This window comes from Perca fluviatilis, chromosome 3 (assembly GCF_010015445.1).
Source record: "Perca fluviatilis chromosome 3, GENO_Pfluv_1.0, whole genome shotgun sequence".
NCBI lineage: Eukaryota > Metazoa > Chordata > Actinopteri > Perciformes > Percidae > Perca > Perca fluviatilis.
This window is the reverse complement of record NC_053114.1, coordinates 3,425,214-3,431,254: the sequence shown is the minus strand read 5'-3', so window position 1 is coordinate 3,431,254 and position 6,041 is coordinate 3,425,214.

The window sequence follows — 6,041 nt, the reverse complement described above, 5'->3', positions numbered from 1 at the left end:
CTGAAGGATGAGAGTTTTTTCTCTGGGGATTTTCTGGACAAAGCTTTAACACAGTACTGCTTCATGCCAGTCATTCAGGTAAATATATTATGACAGTAAGCATCAGAACCTCTGCCGTCAACTTGCATTACCTTCATGTAAGCTTAGAAATGTAGGCCAGTTGCGTTTATGTTTATCTGTGATGTAGGCCTACTGGTTCTTAGACTGTTGTGAAAGAAGACATATAGGCTAACAATACGATTTGCTTACAAAAACTATATTTTTTCTTACTCAATATAAGGCAGGAGCCCTGCTTTGTGGGCATTTCACTTAATCCATGTTTGAATTGCGTACTAATTTGTAGGCCTACTAATCCCCTAATCGTTATTGTTTCTTCAACAGGAGGTATTAAATGATATACGGGATGTTTGGAATGCTCACCGTATACGGCCCTCCAAGAACACTGACGTGCCCAGTGGGATACCTGATGTCATGTACATGGCCCCTCACCTTTGGGGGACAGAAGATTTTCTTGTTCCACTTACTGAAGATTTGACCACATGTAAAGACAGCTGCACATTTTTAAGTTCAGTCCCATGTGATGCGGACGTGTTTGATTTGTGCACAACAACAATGGAGGAATCAGGCTTGGAGTACCCATCTACCATGTCCCAGTCACTTGATTTATATGTTCAGCTGAGGGACTCGATTCGTCCACAGTTATTTGAGCTGGCAGTTTAGATAAACGGAAATATCTTGTTTTTCTTGTGCCTTTGTTGGAAACAAAATAATCAGAAAAGACCTTATACCATACTGTTTTAGCAATCTGTCAATAGTTGAACTCATCCTGATAGCTATTGTTAGCTAGAGTTATAATCCTTCATGCTGATCCATATTGGTATTATCTTGTCAAACTGTAAACACTACAACTGCTACAATACTTATGTTCATATCATTTAAAGTTATGTTTGTTATGTGTTTTTGGTATTCTGCCAAAAATTTAGAGTTAAGTAAAAAAAAAATCAACATAAACAGACTTCTTACCGGCATCAGCTAGTGTGTGATTAAAACTGTCTGCAAATGCTAACAGAACATTTTTTATTCATCTCTAACAAGGACAGTAGCACCCTGGACAGCAACCCCACAGACTGGTAATGACAACACAAATATATTGTTATGATCAATTAAACAAGAAGACCTATGTACATGCATTATGATGTTCTTTCTCCGCAGCGCTGTGGAAATAGGTCTGGCAATGCAAGACTAATGTTTAAATAATGGTGGACAAGAATAAAACTGAATAATTAAACCAAAACAATCCCACGGTGGATAAATTGTGTCCTCTAACAAATCACAGCATGTATAAAACAATGTTGTAAGAAAAGCGTGCAGATGTATAGAATGTAACAGAGATGACATCAAACGTTTGTACAAACTTGAAAAGTTAATTGACCTTTTTTAAAATACACTATAACTGAAAGCAACACATGTATTTTGTATGTACACTAACACGAATAATAACAGGATAGGAACTGTGTTCCAAGCCTCCTGTTAGCCAGGTTCATAGTTACAAAATAATGTTACTTGAAATAAAGTGTAAACAACTTATGTAAACAACTCACTCAGTTTTAAAGACCTTAAAACGATCAGTCAAGGCTCACATTCTTGTTTCTGATGGGGTTGCTACAAACAACATTGTAACAACACAAATGGGATAATTTGTTTTTTTAAGTGAGGTAGTATGAGGTACATTATCACTATATTACCTGCAGTAGACAGTGGTCAGTAAGCTCCCAGTTTTTAAAAGCAGAGTGATACACTGCTAACAACAGAGGCAGTAACACAGCAACAAAAACATTATTTTGGCCACCTAAAAGAAGTCCCACTTCCAAAACTGTTTAACTGTACACTTTACTTGGAATATTGTCAGGGCTTTACCTAGACTTAAACATATGTTTCTTTTGGCACTAACTGGAGGAATAGTATGCAGCAGGTACAAATGAACCTACACAATACATGAGCTTTACTGTTAAAAGAAACATTTGTTTTATGACCAGGTGAAGCTGACAATATTTCAAACATAGCGTTCAGATGATTTTTTAAAAGTGGTGGTTCTTTTAGGTGGCTTAAATATGTTTTCTGTTCCTGCACGATGCTCTGCATCTACAAACAGAGTGCTGAGCACTGTCTACTGCAGGTAACACTGACTAGAGATAAATACTTCATATAACTATAAACTATCCCTTTAACCATTTGAATGTGAAAGAACACAGCAACTACTTTCAGAGCAGATGAAATAAAATGTCCCACATAAGAGGCTCACAGAACTACAGAGCTAAAATAACAGCACCATCCATTCAAGGAGCTGTCACATCCGTTGTGTTATTGTTGGTATTATTACCTACACCACATCCATTACCCACATTGAGCTTGTGAGAATATTGTTAAATTCACTACGGAAATCTGGGTAGCTGTGGTAACCCGTCGGCAGCTTTAATACACATCCACATGTGTGGGACTGTGGTCTGCGGAGGAAATCGGTGGTTTCCATGAACTCAATCAGTATGGCCTTATCCAGGAGATCGGATCCTGTACAGAACCGAAGGAAGAGCTGAAGAGTGTTGTGATCAATTTCCCCGATGTACCTTTTCAGATACTGAGAAACTGTTGATTGGGCTGTTGTCATCTCCTCTGGGAATTTTAGAAGCTGCTTCACTGTTTTTGCAGTTGGTTTTTTTTGTGCAATGTAATGATGCAGACCCTCTGGTGGCAGTAAACTGGCTATAGAGCCCACAACAGGACGCCAACACTTCATGACATACATTGGGGCCTGGATGATTACTTTGTGTCCTATCTGTGCTAAAACAGGGAGCAGTGTGTCCTTGTTAGGGACTTGCTTGCATTCATATGCATCGAGTACATTGAGAAGTTCATCTGTATCCACTGAATGAAAGTCCTCCAAAGCCTTCAAAAGTACAGCTCTTTCCTCTTGTGATACGTACAGCAAAAGGGAATCCTTGAAACTACTGGTTGTCGAGCTATACAATACCTCTTCCAGAAATGGTACTGCAAGTTTCACTGGGAAGTAACCAGCTTGTTTCCACCCTAGTACAAACACTTTAGCTACAGCCTGCCATTCTTCACACTGAAAGTCATGTCTGATGAAGGGGACTTTAACCTCAACCCCCAGTGTGCAGCTGTCATAGAAATCCATCCAAAATTCTGTCAGGCAATCTCGCAAAACACCAATTCCTTCACCCTGTTCAAGCTCTACATTTGGTAAACACATTTTGATGTTGACCTCGGTTGTAAGAATGTTTGGGTCCTTGAAGGCACTGATCAAGTCACCAAGACAGTGACCTCTTCTTACAATCAGCGTTACAGGAGAAGGTTGTGGTTCAGGAAGTGCTTGGGCTGGAACATTGGTCTCCCCTGCAAGCACTGGATCAGACAGTAACTCATCCACTGTTTGATAAGGTACACCATCCTCTTTGTGTGGTGTTTCAAGGTTTGGTTCATCCACAGTTACATCCAACCTGTCATCCCCACTTATGATAATAACTGCCTCAGAACTGTAGGAAAAAAAGCGACCGATTCTACTCTGGCTCAAAATGCCAGAGTCTTTTAAGAACCACCAGTCACTTCTCAAAGTTTCCCCTTTACTTATTGTGTTCGTTGAAAGGCAGACCAAGAAATGAATACTCAGGATTCGTTCAGTTAAACTATAACAATCTTTAGTAAAATAATATTGCAAACAGATCTTTCATATGCATATGGATCAGCCGCTCCTTCGAGACTTTCTCTCCCTAGCCACCAACAAAGTCTTTCCGGGTCTGACACCGGACCTTCCTTTTCCCTATTCTTTTATTCATCTTCAGGTTCCTCCTCTCGCCATTGCGTGTGGGCCGCCAATTGGTTGGATATCCCTCAGACTTTCTGTCTCCGAGAAGATAGAGAAGTTGCGCGCTAGAGATTGTCTGTTCCTTTAAGAGATTTCATTAGGTGCATTCTGTTCCAATTGTTTATTAAACAAAACAGGAGCACTTTTGCTCCACTAAATTTGAACCCGTCTTATCTTACACATGCCAGACAGGAGGAGACAGCGAGGCCATCCCAGGCTACAGGACATTTTTATTCTAAACCCAATATATTTCTACACCCTCTTTTTCCACAGCAACACGCTGTGGAACATAATCCTAATATTGGCAAAACAAAATAATGGGATCCCTCTTTCGAGACCTACGTATGACTTACTGGCAATTTAGTAATCAATAATAAGCAATCAAAAGTTAACTGTGATAGTAGATATCATGTCAGAGCGGTGTGGTGCATGGGTCTTATATGTAGATTTTAGCTCCTAATGTAAGCTGCATAATCCATTGCTCTTTCTATGACTATACCAATGGTTACAATTATTTTTGTGGAAATCCCTAAACATTGTGTATCATGCAAACTTCAAACAAACATCTTTTGTAATTATTGTAATTAATTAAAAAATTGTAAAATCATACTTCAAACCTATGTCTTGCTTAAGGCTATATTGACTATGGGCTGATTTTCTGCCCCGCGCAATATCTGTGAAACAAAGAAGGGAATCTCTGACAGCAGATAAGAAGATAGAAAAACAGTTGGAGATAGGAAACAGGGACTCAGGGAGAGGGGGGCACTGGGTGGTGATTGTGAGTAATTTAGACCCAGCGTGACTATACTCCTTCCTCCTCCTCGTTGGAGGAAGTGCCAGCCTCGTCAAAATAGTTCTCATAGTTGGCAGGGTGAGTAAATTCAGTCATGGCTAACATCTGATAAGCCAGGGGAGCACCCTCTTTTGATAAAGCCATTATTATCAGTCTATTGATTAGAGTTCTGAGACAGGGGATAAATTATATAAAAAATATATTTAGTCTTTCTCAGCATTATTTTTAAAATTTCTACTCAACTGTATTTTTTATTGATTTTTAGCACTTTACTTTTGTATTCTCACAATTTATCAGCTTTTGGCATTTGGAAAAAACACATCTTAATTAATAGGAAAACTATCGTTTAAATATCCCTCCGATAAAGGCAAGCAGTAGGTCAAATATACTTGACTTCTGATTGAAAGTAACTGTTAAATTTAACTCCTATACAATCTATCAATAGGAAACCCATTATCCTAATTCCAAAGTACATTTAGTGTATTCAAGTGACATTATCTTTTACTGTTTATTAGCTTTATCTTTTAATTATCTTATATCTTACTTTTCGTGTACACATATAAATATGAGAGTATTAAATTAATAGGTGTATACCATTGTCTAAGTACATTACTCATAATGTACATCATTAAGCATTCACATCAACATTTAAACATTTTCATTTAGAGGTTAGTTTTAATCATAATCTCTGTGTTGAAGTTGTTGATACCTGGTTTTAATCATCATGGTTTCAAACCTTCTCACTAAAACTCACAACTTCAACAGGTCTCAGGAAAGATGCAGCAACTGCAAAAAAAACTAGAAAAATACAATTTAAGGTTTTTAGGAAGTCTTTGAATGGATCATTTTTATCAACTTTTCATCAATCCAATTTGAACAGTGAAATGTACTTTAAATATTTGCTGACACACCAACTGAACATTTATCTTAAAAGTAAAAATAAGTACTTCTAATCATCTTCTCCTAATAGTGTTTGTATTTTCAGAATATGAGTCTGTGTGCTACTTAACTTCACAGTGCGTCAGATGTGTCAGAGCAGAACGGTCTCTTGCTCCCCCCCTCCTTCTCTCAGTCCGTCTACTGCTCCGTACCTCCAGATAGGATTGAGTGTCTTTTCCTTTGGTGAAGCAGGCCTCGGGGTCATATGATTGACCCCTCCGGAGACTTCTTATTTCAGCGTCATTAGTTCATCACACAATGCTCATCAAGGCTTTGGGTAGGGTGCGTGGTTTGCTGCTGGCTCTTTGTTTTGACACAGTGCATCTCCAGATACTGAAGTCACAACCAGACGCCTAGCACTGGTCCACCATCCCTTTCCCTTTGGGCCGAGAACTGTAGCCAGACCACAAACCTTTATCGTGTCTAGCT